The sequence below is a fragment of the Halichoerus grypus genome, chromosome 10 (assembly GCF_964656455.1).
Source record: "Halichoerus grypus chromosome 10, mHalGry1.hap1.1, whole genome shotgun sequence".
Classification (NCBI taxonomy): Eukaryota; Metazoa; Chordata; class Mammalia; order Carnivora; family Phocidae; genus Halichoerus; species Halichoerus grypus.
Window position 1 is genome coordinate 110,811,277 of NC_135721.1, and position 15,507 is coordinate 110,826,783.

At 57.0% G+C, this 15,507-nt stretch overlaps 1 protein-coding gene across 2 annotated transcripts in view; it reads right to left on the reverse strand.

Annotated features, from left to right (window-relative positions):
- Positions 1-1,985: 1,985 nt before the first annotated feature.
- The window catches only part of STK35 (serine/threonine kinase 35), a 43,519-nt gene continuing 29,997 nt past the window's right edge, over positions 1,986-15,507 (reverse strand). Inside the window, exons 4-5 of one of the 2 annotated variants that reach the window (XR_004917695.2) lie at positions 4,883-6,738; positions 1,986-2,198 (exon numbers count right to left, since the gene is read on the reverse strand). The gene's annotated coding sequence lies outside the window, so the exon portion shown is untranslated. Of the gene's footprint in view, positions 6,739-15,507 lie in introns of both variants that reach the window. The other variant, XM_036093361.2, reaches the window with a different exon arrangement.

Genomic DNA, 15,507 nt, shown 5'->3' on the forward strand with positions numbered 1-15,507 from the left:
GAGCCGGTGCGAAGCAGGGTCAGTCTGCATTCTCTGGACTCTGCGAGGTACCTACTACTTGCTGGATCCGTGACTGCATCTGGGTCTCAAGTACCCATCTGCTCTTCTCCCCTCATCTGCCATTAATAAGTAGTACGATGGTGTCGACGTCTATGACCCCCACTGGGAGGCCAATAAAAAAGGACAGTAGCAAGTGTCGGCAAGGACGTGGAGAAAGGAGAACCCTCGCACCCCGTTGGTGGGAATGTAAAATGGTGCAGTGTCTTTGGAAAACAATTTGGCGGTTCCTCAACGACTGTAGTTACCATATGACCCAGCAATTCTGTGAGGCACGTTATGTGCCCAAGGGCTCAGAGAGGTCTGTGCAGAAACTCGCACCCAAACGTGCACAGCGGCGTTACTCCTAAGAGCCCCCAAACGGAAAACAGTGTCCACTGACCGTGAACGGATACAGGGGACGCGGTGTTTCCACACAATGGAATACAATTCAACAATCAACAGGGACAAAGCGCTGACACACGCGAGGACATGGATGGGCCTTGAAAACACTGTGCGGTGACAGGAGCCGGACACCGAAGGCCACAGAGTGTGTGATTCCATTTACACGGAATGCCCAGAATAGGCAGATCCATCGACAAAAGGTAGATTAGCCGTTGCCTCGGGCTGGGAGTGCGCTTTGGGGAGGGGATAAGTGATTGCTAACGGGTGTGATTTCTTTTCTGAGGCGGTAAGAATGTTCTGGAATCGGACGGTGCGATGGTTGCACAACTCTGAACGTAAGAAAAAAAAACACTGACTTGTACACACTTCAAAAGGGTGAATGATCTCAGCCAAGTTATTAAAGTGAACCTGTGGGTCGTCCTTCCCCAAGCCCCAGGCTAAGCACAGAAGGATCCTTTGCAAGAAGCCTTGTCCCCAGACACCAAAGCCTGGGCTTGGAATGTGGCGTGCTCACTCTCAGACCGGCAGGAAGGCGGACTTATCTGTTCCTCGGGCACACATTCCAGCGGCCTGACTCGGCCTCCAGCAGTTTTAGGATTCCTGTCTACAAGGTCCGATTCCGAAAAGCCTGAGCCGTGGGCCTCCGGTCAAACACCAGCCCTTCCAGAGCGAGCAGCTTTCCCGAGGCTGTGCAGGCCCGGGAGTCCAGGCTCAGCGGCGAGCAGATGCTGGGATCATCCCAAACCTGGCTCTCTGGGAAAAGGGAACTATAGGAGCCTTGGTTGAAGGCCTACTAAGTGCTGGGCCCAACACGAGGTTCCTATTTAGCCTCAACCACTGCCATTTTGCTTGAGGAAAGGGATGCGCAGCGAGACTAAGTGCCCCGTCCCCGGCGACAGGTGGCAGCAGTTCTTGTTCTTCCCGGTGCACCGAGCACCCAGCCGGCACCCCGCGGGACTCTGGGCCCTAGTTTTCTTACCCCTTGGTAGAAGGGTACACACCACACCTACCATGCGGGCTGGTAGCACCTGGCTTGTAGTAAGTGCTCATTGCTCATGCGACATGGAACGGCTGCTGTTGGCCAGGCCAGCCACCACAGCCTGGCTCAGTCTCTGCTCTCGGGACATGGGTGTTAGCCCCTCAGCTCAGAGCCGTTCTGTCCTGCTCCTCTCGGAGCCCACCGCCCCCCTGGGACATCCCTGTCCCCTTCCCCCTGCCGCTGTGGTTCGGAGACCTCTCTTATCTCTCTGTTAAAACTCCCGAGGGCAGAACTTGCAGAAGCAGAGCTGGGCCTGGAAGGGCCTTTGACGGCCTGGTTGCAGCCCCTGGAACCCCTGTGATGGGCCGGCCAGGCTAGGTGTGGATTCCTGTGCCCCAAGGACAGGCAGGTTCCTCCTCCTGAGGGCCTGCTCCCCGGGTGGGGCTGGAAGGCTGGTCGAAGGCCACCAGGCAGCTCACCCACCAGGACCTGGGACCTGGGACCTGTGGTGCCGCCTGGCTCCTCCCTCCCCCAAACGGGTGCCAACAAAACCACGAAGCACTCGTTTTCAAATCACATATGGCTTCTTTGACCCCATCAAATAACTTTATTCACACAAACGTCCCTTAATTTACAAAGCCTCAGTCATTCATACACATTAGGGGGATCCACAGTGTTCAAGGAACTTAAATATAATGTATCATACCAACCCAAGTAAACCAAGTACAAAAAATATTCATATAAAGTTGTTCACACGTAGGTCCTAGATTACCAGCTTCTGTGCAAAAAAAGAAAATAAAGAAAAATAGATTTATTAACTAGTATCTGAAGCTAACTTTGCGCCTGGGTTACTCGGTGCCTCCCTCACATCCAAGTCGTCCCCACCTGCATGTTAAATCGTGGCCTCATACTCCCCGGCTGTGATGGAGGAGGCCCCCTGGGGCACATAAAGAGTTCTTTACAATGTTCCTGAACAAACTCCCTTCCTTTTGTGTGGCCCCTCCTGGGAAAAGATGTGGGGGCCTCTGGGTAACCAGTGGGAGTGGCTTCACCTCTCGATGGTGACCTTGGAAGCTTACATTCGCCAGCCCTCCTGTCCCACCTCCTCGCTTTCCCTCTGAGGGCATCTCTCTGGACAGGAGTCCCTGACCTCCGAGCCTGGCAGGCAGGATCAGAGACGGGCCTGGCGTCCCGGAGGCCGTGCCTCGGCCCAGTGTGGGAGGACGGCCAAAGTGCCATCTCCGGGCCTTAGCCCCAGGCTTGGCTGTTGTCAGGCTGTCAGTTCCTAGGTGACTCCAGTAGCACTGTGGTCTGGGGGCCACCACGCAGGCCAAGGGAGGGGAAGGGAGTCAGGGGGGAGCAATAACCCAGGAGCCACTGGTGCCCCCAGATGGGTGTGTACGGGGGAGAGGGGGCACAAGGAGGATCAGAGGGGACAGGCGCACTTGGTGGGCAGAGCCAGGAGCCCAGGCAGCATGGAGCAAGGTGAGGGCAGAGAGTTAGGGGTCCCCTTCTGAGGGGGTGGAGGCCCAACTCCTGCTGTTCCAAGTGTCCAAAAGATACTCTGAGGCTGAAACCCAGACAGCCGTCCTACAAAGATCTGTCTTCTGAAAAGGTGAACTGCGACAGCATAGATAGAACATTCCTACAATGCCGGCTCTTTACCTTTTCTCGAAAAAAGACTCAGGCAAAAATAATCTTATTGCTCCAAACACTGGTTTTCTAGGAGACAGCTGATATGTCAAGGAGCAGAGAACCTGGGAGGAAGGGAATGGTGGAGGTGGGGAATGTCCACGGGCAAGAAGGCTGCGAAGAAGGTGGTGAGTGGTTTTAGCACCGCGGGGTCAGGGAGCAGAGGGGGTGCAGGGCGTGCGCCCCTGCGGGCTCAGCCTTCATTCGCTCTGGGACCCCCCACTGGCAGTGCCCGAAAGGAGGCCAGGCCCCATCAGGAGTCAGATCTCTGCCAGTGTTGGGCTCGTTTCTCCTCTAGCTGTAAACAGGGTATTTCTTAAGTAAACATTGAATACACTCCCTCAGAAAGGCAGCCAATCGGGGGCAAACCACGTCTGGGTGGGAGGAAAGAAGTCCCCCTCTCCTGTCCCAATGCTTCCGGGATGAAAGGGGGCTAAGGCCTGCGCCTTTCGTCCCCGGTGCCCAGAAAGGGGTCAGACGGAGCCAGTCCTGAACGGACAGACTGCGGCATCCTCCTGGCTAGAGGTAAGAGGCAGGGGGCCTGCTGGGTAGTGAGAGGCAGAGAGCATCCACCTGGTGCAAACATGGTTGTTCTGTCCTCGGCTATAGCTGTGCTTAGTGTCCGGGTGGTGGCGGGAGCCCTGGGCCTGGCTTCCCTCACGGCTCTCTGTGGGCAGGAGCGAGAGGTTAAGTGACAGACAGACATAGGGAGAAGGATGCCACAGACTTCCAGCGGAGCCAGCAGGTCTGGTCAAGCGAGGGCAGTGGAATAAGGCACTATGATCTGTCTTGCTGAGTCCTCTCGCTGGGGGGGGACACTGAGCTCAAGATCCACAGGTCTCAGGCCCAGAACCTCCCCCCTGCGGGCTAACCGTTTCACAGATCCAAGGAGAAGAGAGTGACTGCTATTTCAAGGTTTGGAACTCCTAGAACTTGCACAGGCCTTCCGAACGTGGTGGTGCTGAATGAGGTGGCACAGGGCTGCCGCCAGGCCCCAGCTGCAGGCGAAGAGGATGAAGAGGGGGAAGAAGAGGCAGCGGGCTGACCCACAGCGGGAACAGGGGGAAGGTGGCTGAGAAGCGGATGGGAGCTACCTGGGTCCAACCGAGGCTAGTCCACTGGCTGTGGGCCGAGCCGGCGCTCACTTGGGGTTGACGTCCACCTGGCTGGCTGGGCACCCGGGGTAGACAAAGTGGGGGGGCGGGGGTGGGGGGAGCAAGAGGGAGAGACAGGCACTTGGGGCTAACAAGCTGGCCATCGTGAGCCTGGGAAGGAGGCCCTGCCACCAAGCAAGGGTAGGCTGAGTCCTGCAAGATAAGTGCTAGCCCTCCCAGGCTGCCTGCCTTGCCCAAAAGGCAGAGACATCCTGTGACCTACGGGGGCTACATTGATGCCAAGAGAAATAATGAAGGGGGACCGCTGCAGCTCCGAGACCTGATCCAAATGGAGGTTAGAGACCGGGGGAGGGCCGAGGTGAAGTTGAAGCAAAGGGCCTCAGGTTAGGCCTGAGCCTTGACCAAGAACTTGAGGGCGGGGGCTGCAGCCAGGGAACGTGGGGTGAGAACCAGTCCCCTAGTTCTCACCATCAGCTGCCCCCAAGGGGAGGGGAGGGGAGGCAGAGAAGGAGGGTGCGCTGCAGTCAGGGACACTGTGCTCCCCACCCTCCTGGGGGCGGCTCAGGGTGCACTCCGGTGGCCTGAGAAGCCAGAGAGGAGATGGGGCGGGTGGGCATGAAGGATTTCACAAGGAAGGGAAGGGCATGGCTCCCACCTGCAGCCCTGCTCACCACGGCCAACCGTCTGCCCAGGAGGAAGCAGCAGCCTTGGTATTTGAGGGCCCTGAGAAAAGGCGAGAAAATGCCAGCAAACGTGTGGTGAGTTTGCAAGTTTGGGCTGGTGTCGTGTTGGTCTCTCCCAAACGCCCAGGGCCAAAGGACAGCCACTGGGGGGGGGGGGGGGAGGAGGAGAGCCCCCCCTTGGTCACACACCAACCTGAATGCCCTCCAACTACCTCCCCTATCGATCCTATGCTGGTTTAGAGAAAACAAGAAACAAAAGAATTTCTTTCCCTTTCCCCCAAGACCCTGTCCTGCTTGGTCGTAATGGGGGGAAGCCTTTGGAGCAGCCCCAGCAGCTTGCGGGTGAGAGGGACGACACGGGGCCAGCCACCTGCCCCTGCGCCCAGGGAGGTGGGGGGGTGGGGGGGCAAACCCTCAGGTTCAGAAGCCCGAGGCGAGGGAGCTGCCCGCGTGCTGGCAGAGAGCGTGGGATGGCCACACAGACGCTGGTGCTGAGGTCAACAGGGTCACACGGGGCAAACTTTAAGGTGGCAGGCCACACATGGGCACCTGACGGCTGTGGGGGGTCGGGGGGGGGTCTAGCCCGTCCCCTCCCTGCTCTTGGTGGGCCCACTCTTTTCCCACCAGACACGTGTACGCGGAGGGAGGGCACCTAACAGTTATTCCTGGGGGTGAGGGAGACGGCGCTTGACGCTGTCGCCGGCTGGGACACCGTGGGCCCACGTGCAGGGCATGCCCTTCACTGCGAGGAGGTGACAGTGGCAGCCAGTTTCAGGACACCCTGTTCTTAGGGCCAGGTCACAGTCGGATCGCAGGGACTCAGGTCGTCTCTGACAACCGGGATGCGTGGCGGGCACATGTGGGAAGGAGACGATCCAGGAGGCAGGAGGTGACGGGAGCTAACCTCACAGGAGTGACAGATGCCCGCCGAAGACCCGGCCGTGTCCCAGGCAGAGGTTTGGCACGACAGTTGTTTTTCCTGGGGGGGTGGGGGTCTTCCTCTGGGAGGGAGACCACTAACAGAAAGGTAGGCTTGTAGAGCTGGGCTGGGCTGGCGCTCGACCGCCGGGAAGTGGGGGATATCACCTCTGTCTGCCCCCCCACACCCCGCACAGCGCTCCGGGTTCTAAAGGGCAGAAGAGAGAATGGCCTCCCACCACTGTGAGTCCTGGAGTGGCCCAGGGCTTCCGGCAGCTGAGAGAGAACAAACCCGCAGTTGAGACTTTCTTTCTTGAGTTCTCCGGGCCAAACCCTGTCTTCCTCTTCCAGGTCCTTCTTCACCTCTGACCATTTCTAAGGCCCGAGGGAGGCCCGCGGAGTCCGGCAGCGCCTGTGTCTGTGGGGGGAGGTGGCCCACAGGCTGCCTTCTGTCTTCATGCCCCCCAGGCCGGGACCCACCCTGGCTCTCCGCAGAGAGGCAGGCCTTCTCTGGGGAAGTGAGGTGCTCTAAGCAGAACTGAAGGATGGGTGAAACAAAGAAGACAGAGGGAAAATAAAGGAACGAAACAAAATAGCTCCCTAACCCCTTATAAAAGTTAAAAACGACATTTATACATATGCTTTTGTCCATGTTGTTTTTCCACAGCATAGTTTCCTGCTCTTCTGAAGTCTTAATCGTTTAAATTAAAAAAGGAAGGAAAAAAAAAAAGACAAAAAATAAAATAAGATTTAAAAAAAATTAAGCGAAACTAAAAGGAGGGGGGAAAACCCAAACAAAAGCTTCACATTGCCGGAGATCCAGCTGTCGGGAGATCACCAACCGACCAAGCCACCACCTCGGTGGGCCTCTGTGGGAGACACGATGAGACTGTGGGTCCCGAGGATCAACCTGGAAGACAGAAGACAGAAGGCCGGGGATGAGCGGACACTGGGCCGGTGGGCTCGGCGCACCTCCAGGCTCCGGATGCCCCACTCGGGGCCAGCACTCAACCCCGAGGACCTCAGGAGCTGTGATGTGCTGGGGGCCAGAGAGGTTTCTGAATACCTCACAGGGAGTGAATCTAGCTTCGCTACAACCACCCTGCCGTAGACACGGCACATTATTCTCCTTTTTCACAGAGGGAAACTGAGGCACTGTTAATAAAGACACATGACTAACATCACACTGATGGAGCAGTCAATCCTGGCTGGGAATGCAGGCTTGCTGGCTGCAGCTGCCAATCCCATCATGACCCCCATCCCTGTGCTATTAGGACAAGATGCCGCAGGACCCTAGCCATCGGTCCCTCCAGACCCTGGCCCACGTCCCTCCTCGCCCTCTCTAACTGTGCTGTACGGAAGTTTCGCGCTCACGCTCTCGGGTTTATCCTGTGTCACAGACAAGTGCGGCTCAGCCCCCTGAGAACCTGAGTTAGCCAAAGCTCTCAGGTCTCAAGAGAGGCCAGAACCCCACAGCCAGGGGCTGGGGTGACTCAGGGCCAGGGTTAAGAATGAGGTTCTGCCACTTGACCACGGGCGAATTTAAGCCCTCTGCTCCTCGGTCTCGTCACCTGCACAACATCACAGGTTATTATGAGGACCAAATGAACTAACGCGTCTAGGCTGAGACAGCGCCTGGCTCTATTATGATCAGCTATTGCTTGGGAATTGCCTTGGTGCCAGGCCTCGGGAACAGGACCAGCCATCGGCCTTTCAGGGACCCATTTTAGTGGAGGCCTGCAACACACGAGCCTAAGCGATCAGCCTTGAGCCAGCACCTGCCTCCAGCCCAATGAGCTGAGCAGGGCCCCCTCCCAGGCAGCAGTGCTCCTCCCTCTGCACGGCGCAGGGACTCACCCTGGGGTTTCGGAGTGCCTGCTCTCAACCTGAATGACGGGTCCTTCATGGCACGCTTGAAATCCCTCCACATCCACCCTCACCCCCAGGGCTTTACTCTTGTGTAAGCTCCGTGTAGCCCGAGGAGCCGCGCCCTCCCCACCATCACTTGCTGCCTCTGCAGCCTGACCACCCGGGCCTGCCGTCCTCAGGTCCCAGGGAGACAGACGCCTGGCTGGTCCTCACGGGAGGCAGTGGGGTCTGGCAATATGAGACAGCCTGTCTCCTCCTGTGAGAGACGGCGGACTCTTCTTTGAGGTCTGACTGGAGTAACGACTGCAGAGTACCTGGCCCCCAGCAGGAACTGACTGACGCCATGAGCCCACCCTGTCCTCGTCCCCAACCGGCAACAATGAATGTGTTCGATTTGGACGGGATGCAGTCCGCAGCCACTGGACCACCCAAACTGCTCGCTCCTAGCTGGGCGAGGGGGGCGTGCAAGGGATGCACACCCTGCTGGACACGTGTACCAGCGCCTTCCGGAAAGCAATCCGGGCCTGTGTTTTCAGGGCCTCAGGTGTGTGCAGACCTCTAGACCCTAAGGTTCCACTTCCGGAAACCCAGCTTGACTGGTCATCTTATATATGAAAAGGACTTTATGAATACAGATGCTCGTTGAAGTATGATCTACATTACGAGGCAACCCACAAATCCAAAAAGAGAAGATTTTTTTTTTTTTTTTTTTAAAGATTTTATTTATTTATTTGAGAGAGAAAGACTGAGAGAGAGAGCACATGAGAGGGGGGAGGGTCGGGAGAGTCAGAGGGAGAAGCAGACTCCCTGCTGAGTAGGGAGCCCGATGCGGGACTCGATCCAGGGACTCCAGGATCATGACCTGAGCTGAAGGCAGTCGCTCAACCAACTGAGCCACCCAGGCGCCCCCAAAAAGAGAAGATTTAAGCAAATGATCCATCTTACTCAGTGATGTAGTACAGAGGAAATGAGAAGGCAGGTTATGGCAGAAGCACTTCCCGGGGTTAAGGAGAAATAAGCAGCCTACGATGTCCCGCGGCATATGGTATGAGCAGAACCATGTAACAAACAAAAACCTCCACGTATAGGAAATCTGTCAAGAGTACATGAAAATGTTGTACTTGTCGTGGGTGCATTTTCTCCTTCCCCTGCTTACTACTGAGGACACATCACGTTGTCATGCTTTACTTTGTAATGGGAAAACCAGCGTACTCTAAGGGACAAGAAAAGCTGGCAGCCCCAAAGAAAGGTCCCTGGAGGAGCAGTCCAAGAGACCAGACCCAGGCTCTTTCACACACATAGTGGACAGTGGAGAATTTTCCACAAGCTGTCAGGTGAGGTTAGACTGGCAGTTTCTTCCTCCAGCGCAAGGCGAGGAAGGGGCGCCCAGTGTCTGTGTATGGGGAGTAGAGTGGGGGTGAATTATAAAGGTGCTGGAAAAGTATTTGATCTGGAAGAAAATACTGGCTTTCTCAGCCTCAACCTTTTCCTCTGCTACTTCTGTTTCCCTGCCTGTGAAGTCCGCTCCATCAACAACAAAAAAATGCATTGGTGGGTTTAGTATCTCAGTTTCTGACTTGGCAAAATAAAATCACCAGAAGCACATCCTGGGATGACCCAGAAGCCATCTCAAACTCTGGCTTTACTCAGCATGTCTACAACCTTCTCCCTGTGCTTTCAAGACAAAGCAGAGCAACCAGCAGCCAGGGGGAGGGAGGGCTGGGGGTGGGAACCTCACCATCCGAGACACTCCAAGTCCTTGTGAAACAGGACAAGAAAAGCCCAGGAAACTGTAGGCTAATGTGTGATCTGCTAAGCTCATCTCCGGGACCAGTTATGACCTTTTCGACACTGCTTTCCTCCCTCCCTTGGCAGGACCCAAGCTGAGGATACCCTGCTCAAAGGGATGCCCATCAGCAGGAAGGTGGCCCACGGCAGCAGAAAAGCAGCGGTCAAGGAGGCCGAGATTCAGAAGCCAGAAGTCCCTTTTTACATAATAAACTAGCAGAACAGAGTGTGCCCGCAGAAGGTCAAACCAACAGCACAGCTCTCTGCAAGAGCTCCCAAGACACCAGTGTGTAATGACCGCTGTAATCACTGGGTCCCCTGCCAGGAAGCCAGGCTGACATTTCCCATAGGCTCCTCCACCCTCCCCCGGCTTTGGCACTGGGTCCCCTCCTCCCGGGAGGATGCCTCAGGATGGCCTACAGGTCTGCGTCTGCTTCTCTCTTGGGGGCAGGGACAAGGAAAGTAAGAGGGCTCTCTTTCAGGGAGAGGACCTCAGCTTCGGGTTCCTCTCCCGCCTCCCATTACAGAAGGCGCACCTGCCCTGGGGAGCCAATGGTGGCAGGTGCACGGGGAGCCAGGCTCTGCAGCTATGAGCAGGAATGGCTCGGAGCCCCTGGTTCTGGGTTAGACCGACAGCAGACCCTCCCAGGCACCTGCTGGGGCGGGAAATGGTGTAAGGGCCCAGCCCAGGCGTAGGGGCTGGGAGCCTCCGACTTCATCCTAGCAGATGTCACACCCCGGCTCCCTGGCTGCCCAGTGACCAGCTTGGACCAGGGCCTGCCTCGTCGCTTTCCAGTGGAATGCGTACCTCTGACCACAGAGCCCTGTGCGGAGGGCCGAGTCAGTGGTGTGTGATTAACCGCCATATTCGCCTTCCTGATCGTCTCATTTGGTGAGGCTGACCGCCCCATTTTAACAAGGGACAGGCCCAGAGAGCCGGAGCGGCTCGGCCCACACCACAGCGCTGCTGACACTGCCCGCAGTACCCTGCATCTGCCGCCGGTCCCGAGGGGGAGAGGGGCCAGTGATCCGGGAAGGCGTGCTGGCAAATCCTTCCCCTCCTTTCAGCTCTCGGACAAAGCTCCCTCAGCATGTCCGACCTTCCTTCTCTGTAATTATCATCACAGCAATCGCTCACCCAGCATCGAAAGTTCCAAGGGCTTTGTAGGGAACAACCCATTAAGGCAACTTTCAGCTCTTCCCCGCTGCTTCCCCCTCACTGTGTCCCCACACGGAGCCGGCGTGTTACAGCTACGGCCTCATCTCGCCCCTCCAACCCTATGAGGTAGGCACTAGGTCACCCAGTTCCAGAGAAGCTCAGAGAAAAGGGCTGCACGGCCAAAGGGTGGGCGAGAGAAGGGTCTGGGCCTGGGTCAGTCTCACCCCACAGCTCCTGCTTTCAGCATCGGACTGTCCTGGGAAATCCCTTCCTGGAGAGACAAGAGCTTAAGTGGAGTTTAAAACCCACTTAATCCCTTCATTTATAAACACATTCGTTCAGAAAAGGGTTCAGGGAGGGCTTGGCTTAGGTACCTCTGCACAAGGCTGGTGTCTAGAGCACATCGGAGGATGTGGAGCCATCGGGCAGGGAGCAGCCTTCTAGCAAGTTCCTCTGCCAGCTAAGCAGTTGTCTGCCTGATCAAGGAGATGGGGGAACCAGAGTGCTCCCATGAACACCACCAGCACTTTGGAGAAGGGAAGTAGGGGAAGGGGCGTGGAGTGAGGACGAAGGGGCGGGATGGACGGGCCCCCCCCCCTCCCCACCGTCCACCTCCTCCCAACCCCCCAGCCTGCAGACACGGACCGTCTCAGGGAAGAGAAGGCTATCCTTTACTCTCCAAGTGCGGCCCTCCTACTTTGTTGATGTCAAAATGTCATTTTGAGATGAAACTAAATGGGAATGGTTTGTGGTCTCCCGTCTCCTACTCGGCCTCCTTCTTTCAAACTGTACCATCCTTCCAAATGTGTCAGTCTGGCAGCCGCAGGGTGTGAGAATCTCCCGGGAGCCGCCACTACGTTTCAGTCGAGCATCTTCACTCAAGTGCTCTATTGGGGAAACAGCACAGGCTGTGGGGGACAGTCCTGGGTTCAAATTCTGCCTCTGCCACTTACCGGCCGCTTATAGCAGCTGAGCCTCCTTTTCCTTGCTAGCAAGTGGGGATGCTGCTCTTTACCCTTTTAGGGGCTGCTGTGAGGATTCAAGTAAGCTGCCTATCCCAGCACCTGGTACCGAGCGGGACACTCCGTACGATCGATCACATTGTTCACCGTGTTACTGGTCACTCTGGTTCTCAGACCGAACTGTACAATGTATCTAGAGATGAGGCTTAATTCAGGAACTTTCTGTCCTTATCTGCAGTATGGATGTGTAGGGTGAAGGCGGGGCGGGGGGGAGCTCTTCCAATACGCCCTCTGGAAGGCAGCCTCTGCCACACCATTGCTGTAATGCCTCAAGGACAGCCAGATGGTGGCAAAGGTATCCTCAGCCCCTGTCAACCTGCTCAGGCCTAAGGATGGGTTTTTAAAGCCCACGAGCCCCGAAATCTGAAATACCACTTAGCTGTCTTCAAGGATCTATTTTCTGTGATATTATACAAGAATGTCATAGCTACCCCGTGGAAAGGATGGGCCAGTACCCCAGGTGACCACTGGCACGTGTCAGGAGAGCTCCCATACCAGGTTTCAGGGTGGCACAGAGCACCTGAGCTCATGCCACCTGCTGTGAAGGTAAGAAGCAACCGTAAGCATATGTGATGCATACACTCTCGACACTCAGCAAAATGCGGAAAGGTTCAATGACTCGTAAATGCTTAACTGGGATTCAAACCTCAAGTCCAGTGTTCTCTATCCCTCTCATCTATTCAACAGAAAAGGAAGTCATTGGGTTGGCATGCTCATAGACTAAAGCACAATATAAACTCAAATGGTGGTATTCCTAGGTGGGGAGCCAAGAACTCACTCTTAAAGTAAGTCCTCCCTGCACTCCTGCGTGGAGGTATTATTCCTGTAGTTAAGACTACCTTTGACATGCCAGTCAGCGTGCAAGGCTTCGAAAGCAATGCTTCCTTTGCCCAAACAAAGGGGCATGGAGGAATGATCTCTATTTTACAGATGGGCAAACCAAGGCTCAGGTATTCATTGTCTGCGTATCACACTGTGGAGGCACAGGGGCTAGGCGATGTCAGGGTCACAGAGGGCAGGCCTCTCCTAAGCAGAATCAGTCTTCCTCGCTTGCCTAATATACCAAAGCAGCTGGCTTTTCATACGCAGATACCGACCGGCCAGGCCCGGGGTTCAGCGGCCCCGGTACTACTGTCTGTCCCCATCTGTCAGAGGGACAGAGGCCAGGGAGCCAAGCTTTCTGATACACCATTTATCGAAGGCTCTGCTAGCCCCAGGGGCTCAGACAGGGGCAAAGCTAGGGACCACGGTGCCACAAGCAGCGCCCGGGTCTACAGAAGGGAAAAGGGCACAGGAGTCCGAGCAGAGCACACCCAACAGGGGCTCCGCAGCAGCCACGATGCTCTCAAAGGCCAGGGGCGCCATTTGCGATGGTCTCTGAGCCCTGACCAGGAGGCCAAAAGAAGGCAGGAGTTTGGGAGCAGGTCCCGAACGCGGGGAGAACGTCATTCACGGAGCATCAGGTTACGGAGCGGCGGAGAGCTACTGCTCTGTCAAGGGCCTGGGCCTCGAGGTAGGAGACCTAAAACCGATACCCCAGCTCTCCTCCCTGTTACTAGTCGAGGCCCCTGAGCCTCAGCTGTCTCAGCTGACAAGGTGGCCATGTCTGCCGTGCAGGGTGTGACGTCCAGCGACGGTATCCGTACGGGGCACGCTGAGGTATACAGGAGGCGATTAGCATGCGGTGATGGCAGCTTTCGATCACACCCCAACCCTAAACCTCACCACCTCCCTGGCTGGCCCAGGCAAAAATTCCAGACCAGACGACTTGGCATCAAGCCAGCCTCCTTTCTGCTTTGGGCCTCAGCAAGCGCTGGTCTGGTTGTCACCTCCCCTGCCCCTCACCCTTCCAGACCCCCCTCCACGGGCCTTCTCCCAGGGGCCCCAGCCCCCGCGCCCCAGCGAGCAGACCCCCACGAGCCATGCCGTGTGCCCCCGCCAAGCCCAACTGCCTGAAGGACAGGACATCCTGGGCTTCTCTTGAGCCTCTCAGGGCGCCAAGCCCACGAGTCAAATACTGGCTGATGGACGGGACCCGGGAGCTAGCACGTGGCAATAAAAGAATTAATTTACGAACTTCACGGAATCATTCAGCATGACAGGATCTTAACACAAAAATCTGGTTGTAACATCCCTGCCTACAGCTGAGTTCGCACTGAGCAACGCAATGCCAGGTGGAGAGAGAGATGCTCACCCTCACCTCAGAAAACCGGGCCGCCTGTCCAAGCCGGGAGGTCGTCCGGGCTCATTTCCTACCGGGCCACACCGTGCTGTACCCCTGCCCCCCAACACACCTGCAGTGCTAGGTGGGGGACAGGAGGCACACGGGGACAGGGATGAAGGGTTTCCCGGACATGACACGGCCGACCCGCTACAGAACCAGGCAGCTCTGGGGCCAACGCCCACTCTCTGGCCCTCCTTCCCTCGCCGCCTTTCAAAGGGCAAGAAAATAAGGCCTTCTGTTCAATCTGGAGAGGGAAGCCTGAAATCCAGGGGTGGCCAGCGGGAGCCAGTCTGGCTTCAGTGGGCCACCCCCCCCCCCCCCCCCGGGAAAGCCAGCCACAGGAAGACGCAAATGAGAACGGTGGCCTCGCGACCGGAAGCCTTGGCTCTGGCTTCAACTCTGTGGTCTTCCCCAGATCTTCAAGACCCACGCAGCCTTCCTCTAGGACCGACCCCCAAAAAAACCTCTGATGCCCAACACTGCTCTGTAGCAGGCCAACAGCTCGAGAGGCGGTGGTGGCCTTCCTGCCAGGGCGGACTCCGCACCCCACATTCGAAGCCCACTGGTCATGGAAATCGGAGGTGGAGGTGGGGGTGAGGGCTGCAGCAGGGTAGCCCCCCCCCCAGAAACTGAACACCAGCTCTCGAGCAGCCAGGGGCCCACCCTTCGCCCGCTTCTGCGTGTCTGGAGGAGGCCGCCCCATGCATTCTGAAAGGCAGACTGTCGCCCAGGCTGGAACAGCAGATGGCAACCAGAGGAACCTAGCCTCTACTAAGAGACACTGAAGTAAACTGCAGGAAAATGATAAAGGACCCCGCCTGGTGGTGGGGACCCTGGTTTCCAGTCTCATCTAGCTCTCTCCCTGCGCCACTGAGGGGCGCTTGGGAACAGGGCAGGGGTTCTCCATCTGGGGTCCTTCGAACTCCAAGGATGCATAGGGCCTGCAAGAGCCCGGAAGGCATATGAAGTACCACAGTGTGCATCAGTCGCGTGCCTTTTTCTGGAGGGACAGCCCTGACACTCAGCTTCTGAGGAATCTAAGAACCACGAGCACCTCGGCAGGCTCTTATCTATCAAGGCAAAGACTCTAACCAGAAAGCAACCTGGGAGGGCTCCACGGGGTTGCCTGGGGCACAGTGGAGCAGGACAAGCTGGGCGCAGGAGCCAGGCTGTAGCTGACCGCACCAGAGCCCTGCCTACCAGTGCGATGGGGGTGGGGGTGGGTGGGTGGGTGGGTGGGGGGTGGGTGGTGGAGGGTCCCTCTCCTTACAGATTTTCAAGGCAAAGCTGAGACTCTTAAAGCAGACAAAGGCCATGGAGAGGAGACGGGCTCTACGCCGAGTCAGCTGAGCTCGATCGGTGGCCCACTTAGCATGGTGAGGACACAACGCTCTCTTGCAGCCCCAGCTGACGGGCCGGCTGTACGGCGGGGCCTGGTTTACTGAGAGAAGGGGGGGAGAGCTGCTGCAGACAGATGCCAGCCTTATCTCCGCTGGGTCACAAAGCTGGGCCAGGGCAGTGAACGCGCCTACATAAAATGCGGCGGCCAGTTACCATGGAAGCTTGCAGCCTCTGAGACTCTGGTCATATTACAGCAGTGCCCATGTCGTCGCCATT